Source organism: Danio aesculapii, chromosome 15, assembly GCF_903798145.1.
Source record: "Danio aesculapii chromosome 15, fDanAes4.1, whole genome shotgun sequence".
Taxonomy (NCBI): Eukaryota; Metazoa; Chordata; class Actinopteri; order Cypriniformes; family Danionidae; genus Danio; species Danio aesculapii.
This window is the reverse complement of record NC_079449.1, coordinates 42,981,773-42,998,919: the sequence shown is the minus strand read 5'-3', so window position 1 is coordinate 42,998,919 and position 17,147 is coordinate 42,981,773. Positions and strand designations below refer to the sequence as shown.

At 41.4% G+C, this 17,147-nt stretch overlaps 16 non-coding genes across 16 annotated transcripts; all 16 read left to right on the top strand.

Annotated features, from left to right (window-relative positions):
- The first annotated feature begins 5,205 nt into the window (after positions 1–5,205).
- Positions 5,206–5,279, top strand: trnat-ugu (transfer RNA threonine (anticodon UGU)). Its single transcript has one exon. It is a non-coding gene; the product is annotated as a tRNA-Thr (tRNA).
- Positions 5,280–6,133: 854 nt separating this feature from the next.
- trnat-ugu (transfer RNA threonine (anticodon UGU)) lies at positions 6,134–6,207 on the top strand. Its single transcript has one exon. It is a non-coding gene; the product is annotated as a tRNA-Thr (tRNA).
- Positions 6,208–6,647: 440 nt separating this feature from the next.
- Positions 6,648–6,721, top strand: trnat-cgu (transfer RNA threonine (anticodon CGU)). Its single transcript has one exon. It is a non-coding gene; the product is annotated as a tRNA-Thr (tRNA).
- Positions 6,722–6,883: 162 nt separating this feature from the next.
- Positions 6,884–6,957, top strand: trnat-agu (transfer RNA threonine (anticodon AGU)). Its single transcript has one exon. It is a non-coding gene; the product is annotated as a tRNA-Thr (tRNA).
- Positions 6,958–9,330: 2,373 nt separating this feature from the next.
- Positions 9,331–9,404, top strand: trnat-ugu (transfer RNA threonine (anticodon UGU)). The gene has a single exon. It is a non-coding gene; the product is annotated as a tRNA-Thr (tRNA).
- A 532-nt stretch (positions 9,405–9,936) lies between these two features.
- On the top strand, positions 9,937–10,010 carry trnat-cgu (transfer RNA threonine (anticodon CGU)). Its single transcript has one exon. It is a non-coding gene; the product is annotated as a tRNA-Thr (tRNA).
- Positions 10,011–10,172: 162 nt separating this feature from the next.
- trnat-agu (transfer RNA threonine (anticodon AGU)) lies at positions 10,173–10,246 on the top strand. Its single transcript has one exon. It is a non-coding gene; the product is annotated as a tRNA-Thr (tRNA).
- A 901-nt stretch (positions 10,247–11,147) lies between these two features.
- Positions 11,148–11,221, top strand: trnat-agu (transfer RNA threonine (anticodon AGU)). The gene has a single exon. It is a non-coding gene; the product is annotated as a tRNA-Thr (tRNA).
- Positions 11,222–11,865: 644 nt separating this feature from the next.
- On the top strand, positions 11,866–11,939 carry trnat-ugu (transfer RNA threonine (anticodon UGU)). Its single transcript has one exon. It is a non-coding gene; the product is annotated as a tRNA-Thr (tRNA).
- Positions 11,940–12,658: 719 nt separating this feature from the next.
- On the top strand, positions 12,659–12,732 carry trnat-agu (transfer RNA threonine (anticodon AGU)). Its single transcript has one exon. It is a non-coding gene; the product is annotated as a tRNA-Thr (tRNA).
- Positions 12,733–13,376: 644 nt separating this feature from the next.
- Positions 13,377–13,450, top strand: trnat-ugu (transfer RNA threonine (anticodon UGU)). Its single transcript has one exon. It is a non-coding gene; the product is annotated as a tRNA-Thr (tRNA).
- A 719-nt stretch (positions 13,451–14,169) lies between these two features.
- Positions 14,170–14,243, top strand: trnat-agu (transfer RNA threonine (anticodon AGU)). Its single transcript has one exon. It is a non-coding gene; the product is annotated as a tRNA-Thr (tRNA).
- Positions 14,244–15,152: 909 nt separating this feature from the next.
- On the top strand, positions 15,153–15,226 carry trnat-agu (transfer RNA threonine (anticodon AGU)). The gene has a single exon. It is a non-coding gene; the product is annotated as a tRNA-Thr (tRNA).
- A 643-nt stretch (positions 15,227–15,869) lies between these two features.
- Positions 15,870–15,943, top strand: trnat-ugu (transfer RNA threonine (anticodon UGU)). The gene has a single exon. It is a non-coding gene; the product is annotated as a tRNA-Thr (tRNA).
- A 531-nt stretch (positions 15,944–16,474) lies between these two features.
- Positions 16,475–16,548, top strand: trnat-cgu (transfer RNA threonine (anticodon CGU)). Its single transcript has one exon. It is a non-coding gene; the product is annotated as a tRNA-Thr (tRNA).
- A 162-nt stretch (positions 16,549–16,710) lies between these two features.
- On the top strand, positions 16,711–16,784 carry trnat-agu (transfer RNA threonine (anticodon AGU)). Its single transcript has one exon. It is a non-coding gene; the product is annotated as a tRNA-Thr (tRNA).
- Positions 16,785–17,147: the final 363 nt, after the last annotated feature.

Here is a 17,147-nt window from a genome sequence, read left to right as displayed (position 1 = left end):
GAATGCGTCAAACCGGAAACGCAAAGTCATGCATCAAGTTTCGCAGTTTTTTAGAAGTGTTTTAATGTTTCATGCTCTCGTGAGAGCACCTCACTACGTGATGTTTATTTATAAATTAATTTTGAGAGGATCATGTGCTTATGATTTATCACAGCCGGTCTCGTATGAAGCTAATCAGTATCATCCAATCATATGAGCCATAAGCTACTATAAATAACCACAGTCTTCAGTCCACTTTATCTTCGTTTGAAAGAAACCCCCCTTCCTCCCCATTCTCCTCCTTCACCATAGCTCGGGCGGCACGGAGGCCCAGTGGTTAGCACTGTTAGCCCCACAGCAAGAACACTGCCAGCCCTGGTCCAGCCAGGTCGGTGGGTGTTTCTGTGAGGAGTTTGTATGTTCTCCCCGTGTCCGCGTGGGTTTTCCCCTGGTTCTCCGGTTTCCTCCCACCATACTAAGATATACATGGATAACAATCAAGCATTTGTCTAGCCTGAGATTCTGAGATCCACCGAGCTCAGGCTCCCCTCTCGCTCTGCGAACGGGAGGAAACCCCTGGCTCGAGGATCCCTTGAGCTCGGGGCTCTCTCCTGGGACAGCATGCCAAACAAGCTTTGATGGATCTGAGGTTTTAAGCCTTTTTTGTCGTCAATATATGTAAATCCATACTTTACATATTCGGGGTCGTACTTGCGCTGACATATTTGTTGCTGTAATTAAATGAAATTTCACGTCAAATGGTATGGTTGTCGCCCGCATTAAAAAAAAAAGTCTGGTATAAGCAAAATAAGTAAAGATTAAACTTTTGTTGGTTTTATTTGACCACACACTCCGCGACCCACTGAAATTGTTCCCACGACCCACTTTTGGGTCGCGACCCACCAGTTGAGAAACACTGGTATAACATATTTAAATACGCTCACAAAAAAGATTTCAAATCAAAAGCCAGATTTAGACCTCTCGGAGACAAAGTATTCAATGTGTAAATGTAAATAAAATAAACAAATAAATAAATAAAAGTCTGTCAATATCCCCACCCCTTCTTGGAACCTTCACTTGTTCAATGGCAATATATCTTAATGTCGAAAGGTTGTGTTTCAATGCATTAAAATGAACAGAGATAGAATTTCGTTGATCATTTAGTCGTATATTACTTCTGTGTTCAGCAAGCGGCAACCTCCTGCTCTCCAATACGGAAGTAACTGAAACTGCAATTCATCGAAATTCCGCTAGTCCTGGCTTATATTTGAATACATTAAGAGAGATGAAAAGCCAAAAAGCAAGATATTTATATTCATTAGAGGACTTTGGTTTCATATTTTGAGAACTTCAACTCCCCTGCTACTTAATTTTCTTTATCATTTTTTATTTGTCATTTTTTGTTATTTTATTTATTTATATATGCTGTATTATTAATGAGGATGGAAAGATTGTGAATGTATGCAAATTGATTGTTATCTCAATCTTTTGTGTAGTTCTAAAAAGTAATAATGCCGTTCTGTTACTCTTCAACTATCGTTAATAAAAAAAATCCCCACCCCTAACCCCAACCCCCAGTGACATCACTCATAGAAGAAGTGCTAGGAAGGAGGAGCTGGAGCTCAAGCTACCCCTTGCTGGAGCTCAGCTCTGCCCAAGTGGCTCTGCAGTGAGCACCATTTGTAGAGCACATTTCTATTGAGCCCACTGTTAAAATGGCCGACTCTACAGCAGGAAAAAAAGGTGTTTACAGCCTGGTACAAAGAACAATTTTGGTTCATATAGCTAATATTACGCTTCATGACAACTGTGGGGGGGGGGGGGGGGGTTTACTCATCCGTTTCATTTATATTAAGTCTGCATAATTAAGGGTGTGGCCACTTGAGTGACAGCTAGGTCTGGCTCACTTCACCTCAGCTGATTCCGGCTGATTAGCTGCTGAACTCGGCATATAAATCATATTTTTGTGTTGTTTTACACAGTCAGCTGCCTTTTGGAATTATTTCTTTCAATTATCAGATGATATGGCATGCTGTGTGCACTTAATCGTGCTCACAAACCATTCGCCTGGCCTCCATTTCCCAGGTGAGTGAAATTATACACTTATATACCGTCTCTATAAATGTATTTGTTTTATTTAAGATCATTTATCATTTATAATGTTCTTTAGACCTGTAATGCACTCCAGAATCTGACAGATTGATTAGCTGTAGGCTATAAAAGTGGTTTTCAAACTGCAGTAATATTTGTCGCAAGCTCTTATATCAGTTGTCAAATACTACTGACTCTCTTTGGATCCCGTAATCAATGTCGTCAAGCACTATCGGCTTGCACAGAATTTAAATAAATTCAGCTTACACACCAGTACTCAGAGCTATATGCACACGATCCAGCAAATCTCAAATGCTTTTTTTTAATATTGTCACAAAATGAAAACTATCCTATCACCCAGCTCTAAACTACAAAACATTAATAATGAGACATCAATGCATTGCAAACAATAACATCATTCATTTTAAAACTGCTATAAAACAATAACAATAAACCACAGTTCATTCATTTATTTTCTTTTTGGCTCAGTCCCTTTATTAATCAGGGGTCGCCACAGTGGAATGAACCGCCAACTCATCCAGTATAGGTTTTATCCTTCCAGCTGCAACCCATCACCAGGAAACACCCATACACTCTCATTCACTATGGACAATTTAGCATACTCAATTCACCTGTACCGCATGTCTTTGGACTGTGGAGAAAACCGGAGCACCTAGAGGAAACCCAACAAGGGAAGAGCTTACAAACTCCACAAAGAAATGCCAACTGACCCAGCCGAGGTTCGAACCAGCGACCTTCCACGCCACCCACACTAATAGTATTAAATAAAAAAACAAGAATGGTAAATTTTCTGTGGTTGAACTGAATTCAGGTTTGGCCAGTGAAAGACACCGACTAAAAGTCTGTAAATTGACGTAAATGTGAGCCAGTAATCTCAATTAAGTGTTTCCCATGTCAGTTTTTTCTTCAGAGTCCTTAAGCGTGCAAAGAAAAATCCCATAAGACAATGTGACATTCCTCTGATTCCTTTCTGGGATAATGAGTACAGTGTGACTGAGATTAAAGTATTTAAAGTGTTTCTGTTTTGTGTGTGTGTTATCTCAGAATTTAGATAAACTAGAATATATCAGAATGGAGATTATATCAGTGGCTTGACCATGAGAACACTTGTGCTGGATAAGTTGGCAGTTCATTCCGCCGTGGCGACCCCGAACCGAAAAGAAAATTATTAAATGAATATATATATATATATATATATATATATATATATATATATATATATATATATATATATATGTGTGTGTGTGTGTGTGTTTAGCTTCTTACTACCTTTTGCACAAATCAAATTTGGTCTGGGAACTCACCTGATCAACTAACACAATCTCACGGCCATTCGTAACTTTTTGATTTAGTGGCTAATTCGTACAATCTAATTCGTACTATTTAGTACAATTTGCTCATCACCCAATGACGGTTGGGTTTAGGGGTGGGGTTAGGTGCCACGCCTCCTTTTTAATATCGCATGTTTTCGGACGACTGAACTCATACGAATTCGTACGAATTAGCCACATAACTGACAAAACGTTTTCTCGTGAGATCAGGCTGGATCAACCGATGAGCACCTACTGTCAGTAATCAGACTCACTGAAGAAAAGAGAAACAATAAACACAAACAGTGAGTTCAGTTACAGCGTTAATTAAAATCCACTAAAATGAAATAAAACAGCTTCAGTCTCAGGAGAGGTTCATTTCACTTATGTGCGCTTTGACTTTCATACACTTCAGTTTGAGAATTAACCCTTGTGCACTGTTCACATTTACCATCCTTCTGTTATGTTAAGCATGAAAACATCCACTGAATTAAACTGCTGTAACAATGCATCATATTTTTTGCATAAATCTATTAATCAACCTCTAATCAACCTATTTTCTACACTGGATATTTGAATGGTCTCTAGTAAGCTAAAAAAAATTGAAATTAAAGAAAGGTTTTGGGTTTTTAATGTACACAAAGAGACTATTTTCACTGTCAGACTAAAGAGCCAGATTGAAACCCATTGCTGAAGCCACTGATCTCTTACAGGGGGAGAAAGTTGTAACCATAAGTTCTGTGATTACTTGTGTTTTCTCACTCAACCATCGCTTGAAAAACCAGAAAGAAGAAATGCAATACATGGTCAACTTAATCCACTGCATTCAAAGGACATTCAAAGGCATCTTTGTTAATGTAGAAACGTCTCAGCAAGAGAGCGCTGGAGGAATTCTGCCTTTCTCCAGTACCATTTCTTGATCCAGCCTTTGGGGTTATTTGGATGGAGAACAATGCCTTTACTGATGACAAGATGAAACAGTCGACTGTTGGCAGTGAAAGGTAATATATGGGCTAGTTTTAAAATAAGAATTCATGTGACTTTTCATTCATGAGAATGTTTATGGAAAGGTTTACATTCTCCAGGAGGCAGAGAAAGCATCAAAGCATACTGGTGTATATATGGTGGTGGAACTGCTCTCTAAAAAATAAGTAAATCAGTATATAACTATCAAACTATAATATTCATATGTGCTTAATTGTTGTGGTTAAATTTAATCAACATTTTTGAAACAGTTGCAAATAATATTAGTAAAAAAAAAAGCTAAATTATTCTGTGTTGCTTTATTGGTGCATTTTTTGTATTTTGCAGTTTTGCAGCAGCACTAAAATGTTTACTATGATCTACTCATTTGTTTGAATGAAACATTCAAGATTTTAATTGAGATTGTTTCATCATATAGGTACCTGGGTGTATCTCTGAATAACAAGCTTGATTGGTCTGAAAATACAATTGAGGTTTATAAGAAGGCCCAGAGTCGCATTCATTTATTAAGACGACTGATGTCCTTTGGTGTGTGTCAGACACTGTTAAAAACTTTTTATGATTCTGTGGTGTCTTCTGTAATCCGGTATGCTGTATCCTGCAGGGGGAGGGTGACTGTTGGGAAAGGAGTAAAACAAATTAAATAACCTTATAAAAAGGGCAGGTTCTGTTGTGCGGTGTGTACTTCCCACTATAGAAGAGATTGCACATGATCGAATGATGGTTCAAATCATGAAAGATGGTTCATCCTAACTTTTTGTTGTGGTTTGTTTTTTTTTCTTGTTCGATTTTTTTTTTTTGTCTCGCTGTAAGTTTCTGTGGTGCTGTGGCTTAGCTGGTCAAAGCACCTGCCTTGTAAATAGGAGATCATGGGTTCAAATCCCAGCAGTGCCTTAGTGCAGCTTGTGAATGTGCTTCTGTTACAGAGCTTGACAAAAGGAATCATGAAATTGTATAGCTTTGAGGAACAAATAGATTTAAACAAGCTTAGTTGTGGCCACTATGAGACATGCTGTCTTTTGTTAGGCTCTTTGTGCGAAATCGTTATACTTGCTTTCCAGCGGTGCTGCTGTGGCTTAGTTGGTCAAGGCGGCATGTCTTGTAAACAGAAGATCAAGAATTCAAATCCCAACAGTGCGTATTTTTCAGGTGCTAGAAGTGCTTCTTCTTAAGAATTACGAGTGTTTACGAGTGTTTAATTGTTAAGTTTCTTAACAAAACTCAAATCCTTAAAAACGCTGCTCGTCCAAGAGGGGTTTGGACGATTACTTTATATAGCATGGTGTGGTAATGCGTAACGAATTGGACTTCAATATTTCAAGTTGAGACATTCACACTTGCACTGCTGTATGTTTTTCTTTTCTTTTTCGTATAAACAATTAGCCCCTCTCAACCCCATCAGGTGCTGTAGCTTAGTTGATCAAAGCAGCATGTCTCGTAAACAGGAGATCCTGGTTTCAAATCCCAGCAGTGCCACATGCTCCGGTGCTATAAGTGCTTCTTCTTAAGAATTACGAGTGTTTATGCAGCAAACTGTTTAGCCGTCGGTACCTTAAAAAAACTCAAATGCTTAAAAACGCTGCTCGTTCAAGAGGGCTTTGTACGACTACTTTATATTGCATAGTGTGGTAATGTGTAACGAATTGGACTTCATTATTTCAAGTTGAGACATTCACACTTGCAGTGCTACTGCTGTATGTTTTTACTTTTTTTTTCGTATAAACAATTAGCCCCTCTTACCATCGTCAGGCGCTGTGGCTTAGTTGGTCAAAGCGCCTGTCTTGTAAACAGGAGATCCTGGGTTCTAATCCCAACAGTACCCTAGTGCAGCTTGTGAATGCGCTTCTGTTACGGAGCTTGACAAAATGAATCATGAAGTTGTATAGCTTTGAGACATGACGGATAAAGCAACAAATAGAGTTAAACAAGCTTATTTGTAGTTACTTTGAGACATGCTCTCTTTTGTTATGCTCTTTTTGCGAAAACGTCATAGCCAATTTCCAGCAGTGCTGCTGTGGCTTTGCTGGTCAAAGCAGCATGTTGTGTAAACGAGATGCTGGTTTCAAATCCCAGCAGTGCCACATGCTCAGGTGCTATAAGTGCTTCTTCTTAAGAATTACGAGTGTTTATGCAGCAAACTGTTTAGCCGTCGGTATCATAAAAAAACTCAAATGCTTAAAAACGCTGCTCGTTCAAGAGGGCTTTGGACGATTTACTTTCTTTTTTTTTCGTATAAACAATTAGCCCCACTTAATGTCATCAGGCGCTGTGGCTTAGTTGGTCAAAGCGCCTGTGTCGTAAACAGGAGATCCTGGGTTCAAATCCCAGCAGTGCCTTTTTCTCACATACGTGGACCATACGTATTCAATTTAACTTTTGCATATATGAAACATTTATGATGGCCAACAGCATGTATCTAAGCAAAACCCGAAGACTGAAATGCACGGCTTAGGTAAGAAGCTTGCCAGCTTGCCAGTTGACCGACGTCTTTAATGCAAGGCGCTGTGGCTTAGTTGGTCAAAGTGCCTGTCTAGTAAACAGGAGATCCTGGGTTCAAATCCCAGCAGTGCCTAGTCTGCAGTGAGTGTGGCTTTTATGGGCTTGAGAGTACCAAAAAGTGCTTCCTGTGCAAAAGTGCTACAGCAAGCGAAGCATAGTGGGTCTGTGGCACAATGGATAGCGCCTTGGACTTCTAGGCTGTGAATGGAGGCATTCAAAGATTGTAGGTTTGAGTCTCACCAGTGTCACAGGTGATTCCCTATTTCTTCACTGACTCGGGTGTGGGGTGTTTCCAACATTTTAGGTGTCTTTCCATCCCGCTTTGCTTCTTTCTTTCATTGCACAGTGCAGGCTCAGATACTAGGCAATTCTACAATGACGCTTAAGACTTAATTGAGCTGTTTTAAATAAGGGAGATTAGAAAAAGGTGCAGTGCCGAGTAGGCTTGAGGAATGACTCGAAGACAACCTGTGGTTTTGCACAAAAGTGGCTTACACCTATTGTGGAGGTCAAACCTTTTGGATTTGTCATACAAGAGCCTCTTTATGAATGTGCAAAGTAACTCAGAGGAAAGCACAGTACATACTGGTTTTCTCCACTGTCTTAGATGAGACTGTGTTTGGAAGTATTGTATCCAGAGTTTTTTTTTTGTGCTGAGACTGAGTTGGCCAGAGCACCTGTCTCAGGAACAGCAGGTCCTACGTTCAATTCCAAGCTGCCCCTTTTCCTCAGATTATGGGAGAGTGGCTTTATGATCTGAAACTCTTTCCATGGCCAACAGCATATGTTTGCACAAAAGACAGAATGGTAAATGGTTCTGCACACCGTAGGGCCTCAAAAGATGGTGTTTTATGGCTCTGTCGTGCAACGGACAGCTCATTGGATGTCTAGGTGGCTACTGGAGCTTTTCAGAGGGGATAGTGTGCCTCTTTTTAGACTTTTCACGCTCACCATCGGAATACATTCGTTGCTGGCACTGTGGCTTAGTTGGTTAAAGTGCCTGTCTAGTAAACAGGCCTAAAAACAACATTTTGTGTGGCTCTGTGGTGCAACGGACAGCGGCATTGGACTTTTAGACTTGAAACGGAGGCATTCAAATGGTTGTTGGTTCAAGTCCCTCCTGAGTCTGAATTTGTGGGCTCGCTACAATCCAACTCGCTCTTTAAGGTCTCAAAACTCAGGGCTTCTGGTAGTACCTAGAATAGCAAAGTCGAGTAAAGGAGGTCGAGCCTTCTCATTTATAGCTCCTAAACTCTGGAATACCCTTCCTGATAACGTCCGAGGCTCAGACACACTCTCCCAATTCAAAACTAGATTAAAGACCTATCTGTTCAGTAAAGCATACACTTAGTGCACCACTTAGGGGGCTTCCACACAGGTTCTGCATCTTGTTGATATACACTGTGAACATCAGCTACGCTAATTATTTTCTTTATTCTCCATTTCCACCTGGGGATACTCTTCCCGAGGCCCTCAGACTATGCAGAGTCACTGATTCGATCCAAGACCAACGACGAGATGATCCCAAGGTTTCCATATCCTGGACCTGGCCGAATCCTGAGCAGCTACTGTGATGGTAATGGAAGAGTGGAGAACATGAGACGGATTCTTGTGACGCTCCAGAGACAGACGAGTCTTCGCTGAGGCCAGCTTCCAGCCTCCACCACTAAGACTGCAGCTCTGCACAAGACGTTTGGCCAGCGGAGAAATTAAAATGGTCGTGACCAACTGAGCCTGGTTTCTCTCAAGGTTTTTTTTCTTCACTTCCGCCTTTAGTGAAGTTTTTTTTTTCCCTCTCCGCTGTCGCCACTGGCTTGCATGGTTCAGGATCTGTAGAGCTGCGCATCGTTGGATTTGCTCTTCAGTATTTGGACTCTCAGTAGTGATTATTAAACCACACTGAACTGAGCTAAACTGAACTGAACTTAAACACTACAAACTGAACTACACTGTTCCTATTTACTGTGACCTTTTATGTGAAGCTGCTTTGACACAATCTACATTGTATAAGCGCTATACAAATAAAGGTGAATTGAATTGAATTATTCTACCATGTCCTTGCATAACAACATGTGGCTCTTTAAAGAATTTCAGGAGTCTGCCCAACGCATTATGCTTTGTCGTTCTGATGGACGATGCCGGCTCAGATATCACAGCTAAGTGCTGGGATTGCATGTAATGTAAATGGAGCTTCCAAAAAACACTTAACGCATGAATAAAGAAAGATTAATTAAAAGTAAATGAATGCATTTTTTGCTTTGATCTTGATTAGAGGCCAGCATACCTGTCAGGTTTGAGACATAATCCTCCAGACTCTAAAAGACCATGTCCATCTTGTCAGCATTTTCTGCATCCTGACATGCTGGTTTTTGTTGTGGTTTGATTTTTTTCTTGTACGATTTTTTTTTTTTTGATCAGGCAAATGTGTCTTGCTGTAGGTTCTTGTGGTGCTGTGGCTTAGCTGGTCAAAGCGCCTGTCTTGTAAACAGGAGATCCTGGGTTCAAATCCCAGCAGTCCCTTAATGCAGCTTGTGAATGTGCTTCTGTTACAGAGCTTGACAAAAGGAATCGTGAAATTGTATAGCTTTGAGGCATGACGGATAGAGGAACAAATAGAGTTAAACAAGCTTATTTGTAGCTACTTTGAGACATGCTGTCTTTTGTTATGCTCTTTGCGCGAAAACGTCATAGCCAATTTCCAGTAGTTCTGCTGTGGCTTTGTTGGTCAAAGCAGCATGTCTTGTAAACAGGAGATGCTGCTTTCAAATCCCAGCAGTGCCACATGCTCCGGTGCTATAAGTGCTTCTTCTTAAGAATTACGAGTGTTTATGCAGCAAACTGTTTAGCCGTCGGTTTCTTAAAAAAACTCAAATGCTTAAAAACGCTGCTCGTTCAAGAGGGCTTTGGACGATTACTTTATATTGCATAGTGTGGTAATGTGTAACGAATTGGACTTCATTATTTCAAGTTGAGACATTCACACTTGCAGCGCTACTGCTGTATGTTTTCACTTTTTTTTCGTATAAACAATTAGCCCCTCTTAACGTCATAAGGCGCTGTGGCTTAGTTGGTCAAAGCGCCTGTCTCGTAAACAGGAGATCCTGGGTTCAAATCCCAGCAGTCCCTTTTCCTCACATACGTGGACCATACGTATTCAATTTAACTTTTGCATATATGAAACATTTATAATGGCCAACAGCATGTATCTGAGCAAAACCCGAAGGCTGAAATGCACGGCACAGGTAAGAAGCTTGCCAGCTTGCCAGTTGACCGACATCTGTAATGCAAGGCGCTGTGGCTTAGTTGGTTAAAGTGCCTGTCTAGTAAACAGGAGATCCTGGGTTCAAATCCCAGCAGTGCCTAGTCCGCAGCGAGTGCTGATTTTATGGGCTTGAGAGTACCAAAAAGTGCTTCCTGTGCAAAAGTGCTACAGCAATCGAAGCATAGTGGGTCTGTGGCACAATGGGTAGCGCATTAGACTTCTAGGCTGTGAATGGAGGCATTCAAAAGTTCTTGGTTTGAGTCTCAGCAGTGTCACAGGTGATTCCCTATTTCTTCACTGACTCAGGTGTGGGGTGTTTCCAACATTTTAGGTGTCTGTCCATCCCGCTTTGCTTTTTTCTTTCATTGCACAGTGCAGGCTCAGATACTAGGGAACTCTACAATGATGCTTATGACTTATTTGAGCTGTTTTAAATTAGGGAGATTAGAAAAAAGTGGCAATGCCGAGTAGGTTTGAGGAATGACTCGAAGACAACCTGTGGTTTTGGGCAAAAGTGGCTTATGCTTATTGTGGAGGTCAAACCTTTTGGATTTGTCATACAAGAGCCTCTTTCTGAATGTGCAAAGTCACTCAGTGGAAAGCACAGTACATACTGGTTTTCTCCACTGTCTAAGATGAGACTGTGTTAGGAAGTATTGTATCCAGAGGTTTTTTTTTTTGTGCTGAGACTGAGTTGGCCAGAGCACCTGTCTCAGGAACAGCAGGTCCTACGTTCAATTCCAAGCTGCCCCTTTTCCTCGATTATGGGAGGGTGGCTTTATGATCTGAAACTCTTTCCATGGCCAACAGCATATGTTTGCACAAAAGACAGAATGGTAAATGGTTCTGCACACCGTAGGGCCTCGAAAGATGGTGTTTTTTGGCTCTGTTGTGCAACGGACAGCTCATTGGATGTCTAGGTGACTACTGGAGTTTTTCAGAGGGGATAGTGTGCCTCTTTTTAGACTTTTCACGCTAATCATCAAAATACATATGGTGCTGGCGCTGTGGCTTAGTTGGTTAAAGTGCCTGTCTAGTAAACAGGAGATCCTGGGTTCGAATCCCAGCAGTGCCTCTTTGCCTGCTCCGCAGATTGTTTCTGTACTGAAACTCATCTGAGATTGCTTGGATGGCAGAAGCTTTGTACCTTTGTTGCGGTTGAAGACTAAAATGGGCTACCCCAACAATAGGGCCACAAAACAACACTTTGTGTGGCTCTGTGGTGCAATGGACAGCGCATTGGACTTTTAGACTTGAAACGGAGGCATTCAAATGGTTGTTGGTTCAAGTCCCTCCTGAGTCTGAATTTGTGGGCTTATTCTACCATGTTCTTGCATAACAACATGTGGCTCTTTAAAGAATTTCAGGAGTCTGCCCAACGCATTATGCTTTGTCGTTCTGATGGACGATGCCGGCTCAGATATCACAGCTAAGTGCTGGGATTGCATGTAATGGAAATGGAGCTTCCAAAAAACACTTAAAGCATGAATAAAGAAAGATTAATTAAAAGTAAATGAATGCATTTTTTGCTTTGATCTTGTTTAGAGGCCAGCATACCTGTCAGGTTTGAGACAATCCTCCAGACTCTAAAAGACCACGTCCATCTTGTCAGCATTTTCTGCATCCTGACATGCTGGTTTTTGTTGTGGTTTGATTTTTTTCTTGTACGATTTCTTTTTTTTTTTGATCAGGCAAATGTGTCTTGCTGTAGGTTCTTGTGGTGCTGTGGCTTAGCTGGTCAAAGCGCCTGTCTTGTAAACAGGAGATCCTGGGTTCAAATCCCAGCAGTGCCTTAATGCAGCTTGTGAATGTGCTTCTGTTACAGAGCTTGACAAAAGGAATCATGAAATTGTATAGCTTTGAGGCATGACGGATAGAGCAACAAATAGAGATAAACAAGCTTATTTGTAGCTACTTTGAGACATGATGTCTTTTGTTATGCTCTTTGTGCGAAAACGTCATAGCCAATTTCCAGTAGTTCTGCTGTGGCTTTGTTGGTCAAAGCAGCATGTCTTGTAAACAGGAGATGCTGCTTTCAAATCCCAGCAGTGCCACATGCTCCGGTGCTATAAGTGCTTCTTCTTAAGAATTAAAAAAACTCAAATGCTTAAAAACGCTGCTTGTTCAAGAGGGCTTTGGACGATTACTTTTTATTGCATAGTGTGGTAATGTGTAACGAATTGGACTTCATTATTTCAAGTTGAGACATTCACACTTGCAGCGCTACTGCTGTATGTTTTTACTTTTTTTTCGTATAAACAATTAGCCCCTCTTAACGTCATAAGGCGCTGTGGCTTAGTTGGTCAAAGCGCCTGTCTCGTAAACAGGAGATCAAATCCCAGCAGTGCCTTTTCCTCACATACGTGGACCATACGTATTCAATTTAACTTTTGCATATATGAAACATTTATAATGGCCAACAGCATGTATCTGAGCAAAACCCGAAGGCTGAAATGCACGGCACAGGTAAGAAGCTTGCCAGCTTGCCAGTTGACCGACATCTGTAATGCAAGGCGCTGTGGCTTAGTTGGTTAAAGTGCCTGTCTAGTAAACAGGAGATCCTGGGTTCGAATCCCAGCAGTGCCTCTTTGCCTGCTCCGCAGATTGTTTCTGTACTGAAACTCATCTGAGATTGCTTGGATGGCAGAAGCTTTGTACCTTTGTTGCGGTTGAAGACTAAAATGGGCTACCCCAACAATAGGGCCACAAAACAACACTTTGTGTGGCTCTGTGGTGCAATGGACAACGCATTGGACTTTTAGACTTGAAACGGAGGCATTCAAATGGTTGTTGGTTCAAGTCTCTCCTGAGTCTGAATTTGTGGGCTTATTCTACCATGTTCTTGCATAACAACATGTGGCTCTTTAAAGAATTTCAGGAGTCTGCCCAACGCATTATGCTTTGTCGTTCTGATGGACGATGCCGGCTCAGATATCACAGCTAAGTGCTGGGATTGCATGTAATGGAAATGGAGCTTCCAAAAAACACTTAAAGCATGAATAAAGAAAGATTAATTAAAAGTAAATGAATGCATTTTTTGCTTTGATCTTGTTTAGAGGCCAGCATACCTGTCAGGTTTGAGACAATCCTCCAGACTCTAAAAGACCACGTCCATCTTGTCAGCATTTTCTGCATCCTGACATGCTGGTTTTTGTTGTGGTTTGATTTTTTTCTTGTACGATTTCTTTTTTTTTTTGATCAGGCAAATGTGTCTTGCTGTAGGTTCTTGTGGTGCTGTGGCTTAGCTGGTCAAAGCGCCTGTCTTGTAAACAGGAGATCCTGGGTTCAAATCCCAGCAGTGCCTTAATGCAGCTTGTGAATGTGCTTCTGTTACAGAGCTTGACAAAAGGAATCATGAAATTGTATAGCTTTGAGGCATGACGGATAGAGCAACAAATAGAGATAAACAAGCTTATTTGTAGCTACTTTGAGACATGATGTCTTTTGTTATGCTCTTTGTGCGAAAACGTCATAGCCAATTTCCAGTAGTTCTGCTGTGGCTTTGTTGGTCAAAGCAGCATGTCTTGTAAACAGGAGATGCTGCTTTCAAATCCCAGCAGTGCCACATGCTCCGGTGCTATAAGTGCTTCTTCTTAAGAATTAAAAAAACTCAAATGCTTAAAAACGCTGCTTGTTCAAGAGGGCTTTGGACGATTACTTTTTATTGCATAGTGTGGTAATGTGTAACGAATTGGACTTCATTATTTCAAGTTGAGACATTCACACTTGCAGCGCTACTGCTGTATGTTTTTACTTTTTTTTCGTATAAACAATTAGCCCCTCTTAACGTCATAAGGCGCTGTGGCTTAGTTGGTCAAAGCTCCTGTCTCGTAAACAGGAGATCAAATCCCAGCAGTGCCTTTTCCTCACATACGTGGACCATACGTATTCAATTTAACTTTTGCATATATGAAACATTTATAATGGCCAACAGCATGTATCTGAGCAAAACCCGAAGGCTGAAATGCACGGCACAGGTAAGAAGCTTGCCAGCTTGCCAGTTGACCGACATCTGTAATGCAAGGCGCTGTGGCTTAGTTGGTTAAAGTGCCTGTCTAGTAAACAGGAGATCCTGGGTTCAAATCCCAGCAGTGCCTAGTCCGCAGTGAGTGCTGATTTTATGGGCTTGAGAGTACCAAAAAGTGCTTCCTGTGCAAAAGTGCTACAGCAATCGAAGCATAGTGGGTCTGTGGCACAATGGATAGCGCATTAGACTTCTAGGCTGTGAATGGAGGCATTCAAAAGTTCTTGGTTTGAGTCTCAGCAGTGTCACAGGTGATTCCCTATTTCTTCACTGACTCAGGTGTGGGGTGTTTCCAACATTTTAGGTGTCTGTCCATCCCGCTTTGCTTCTTTGTTTCATTGCACAGTGCAGGCTGAGATGCTAGGGAACTCTACAATGATGCTTATGACTTATTTGAGCTGTTTTAAATAAGGGAGATTAGAAAAAAGTGGCAATGCCGAGTAGGTTTGAGGAATGACTCGAAGACAACCTGTGGTTTTGGGCAAAAGTGGCTTATGCCTATTGTGGAGGTCAAACCTTTTGGATTTGTCATACAAGAGCCTCTTTCTGAATGTGCAAAGTAACTCAGTGGAAAGCACAGTACATACTGGTTTTCTCCACTGTCTAAGATGAGACTGTGTTAGGAAGTATTGTATCCAGAGGTTTTTTTTTTTTTTTTTTGTGCTGAGACTGAGTTGGCCAGAGCACCTGTCTCAGGAACAGCAGGTCCTACGTTCAATTCCAAGCTGCCCCTTTTCCTCAGATTATGGGAGGGTGGCTTTATGATCTGAAACTCTTTCCATGGCCAACAGCATATGTTTGCACAAAAGACAGAATGGTAAATGGTTCTGCACACCGTAGGGCCTCAAAAGATGGTGTTTTTTGGCTCTGTTGTGCAACGGACAGCTCATTGGATGTCTAGGTGACTACTGGAGTTTTTCAGAGGGGATAGTGTGCCTCTTTTTAGACTTTTCACGCTAATCATCAAAATACATATGGTGCTGGCGCTGTGGCTTAGTTGGTTAAAGTGCCTGTCTAGTAAACAGGAGATCCTGGGTTCGAATCCCAGCAGTGCCTCTTTGCCTGCTCCGCAGATTGTTTCTGTACTGAAACTCATCTGAGATTGCTTGGATGGCAGAAGCTTTGTACCTTTGTTGCGGTTGAAGACTAAAATGGGCTACCCCAACAATAGGGCCACAAAACAACACTTTGTGTGGCTCTGTGGTGCAATGGACAGCGCATTGGACTTTTAGACTTGAAACGAAGGCATTCAAATGGTTGTTGGTTCAAGTCCCTCCTGAGTCTGAATTTGTGGGCTTATTTTACCATGTCCTTGCATAACAACATGTGGCTCTTTAAAGAATTTCAGTAGTCTGCCCAACGCATATTGCTTTGTCGTTCTGATGGACGATGCCGGCTCAGATATCACAGCTAATTGCTGGGATTGCATGTAATGTAAATGGAGCTTCCAAAAAACACAAAGTATGAATAAAGAAAGATTAATTAAAAGTAAATGAATGCATTTTTTTTGCTTTGATCTTGATTAGAGGCCAGCATACCTGTCAGGTTTGAGACATAATCCTCCAGACTCTAAAAGACCACGTCCATCTTGTCAGCATTTTCTGCATCCTGACATGCTGGTTTTTGTTGTGGTTTGATATTTTTTTGTACGATTTTTTTTTTTTTTGATCAGGCAAATGTGTCCTGCTTAGGGTCTTGTGGTGCTGTGGCTTAGCTGGTCAAAGCGCCTGTCTTGTAAACAGGAGATCCTGGGTTCAAATCCCAGCAGTGCCTTAATGCAGCTTGTGAATGTGCTTCTGTTACAGAGCTTGACAAAAGGAATCATGAAATTGTATAGATTTGAGGCATGATGGATAGAGGAACAAATAGAGATAAACAAGCTTATTTGTAGCTACTTTGAGACATGCTGTCTTTTGTTATGCTCTTTGTGCGAAAACGTCATAGCCAATTTCAAGTAGTTCTGCTGTGGCTTTGTTGGTCAAAGCAGCATGTCTTGTAAACAGGAGATGCTGCTTTCAAATCCCAGCAGTGCCACATGCTCCGGTGCTATAAGTGCTTCTTCTTAAGAATTACGAGTGTTTATGCAGCAAACTGTTTAGCCGTCGGTTTCTTAAAAAAACTCAAATGCTTAAAAACGCTGCTCGTTCAAGAGGGCTTTGGACGATTACTTTATATTGCATAGTGTGGTAATGTGTAACGAATTGGACTTCATTATTTCAAGTTGAGATATTCACACTTGCAGCGCTACTGCTGTATGTTTTTACTTTTTTTCGTATAAACAATTAGCCCCTCTTAACGTCATAAGGCGCTGTGGCTTAGTTGGTCAAAGCGCCTGTCTCGTAAACAGGAGATCCTGGGTTCAAATCCCAGCAGTGCCTTTTCCTCACATACGTGGACCATACGTATTCAATTTAACTTTTGCATATATGAAACATTTATAATGGCCAACAGCATGTATCTGAGCAAAACCCGAAGGCTGAAATGCACGGCACAGGTAAGAAGCTTGCCAGCTTGCCAGTTGACCGACATCTGTAATGCAAGGCGCTGTGGCTTAGTTGGTTAAAGTGCCTGTCTAGTAAACAGGTGATCCTGGGTTCAAATCCCAGCAGTGCCTAGTCGGCAGTGAGTGCTGATTTTATGGGCTTGAGAGTACCAAAAAGTGCTTCGTGTGCAAAAGTGCTACAGCAATCGAAGCATAGTGGGTCTGTGGCACAATGGATAGTGCATTAGACTTCTAGGCTGTGAATGGAGGCATTCAAAAGTTCTTGGTTTGAGTCTCAGCAGTGTCACAGGTGATTCCCTATTTCTTCACTGACTCAGGTGTGGGGTGTTTCCAACATTTTAGGTGTCTGTCCATCCCGCTTTGCTTCTTTCTTTCATTGCACAGTGCAGGCTCAGATACTAGGGAACTCTACAATGATGCTTATGACTTATTTGAGCTGTTTTAAATTAGGGAGATTAGAAAAAAGTGGCAATG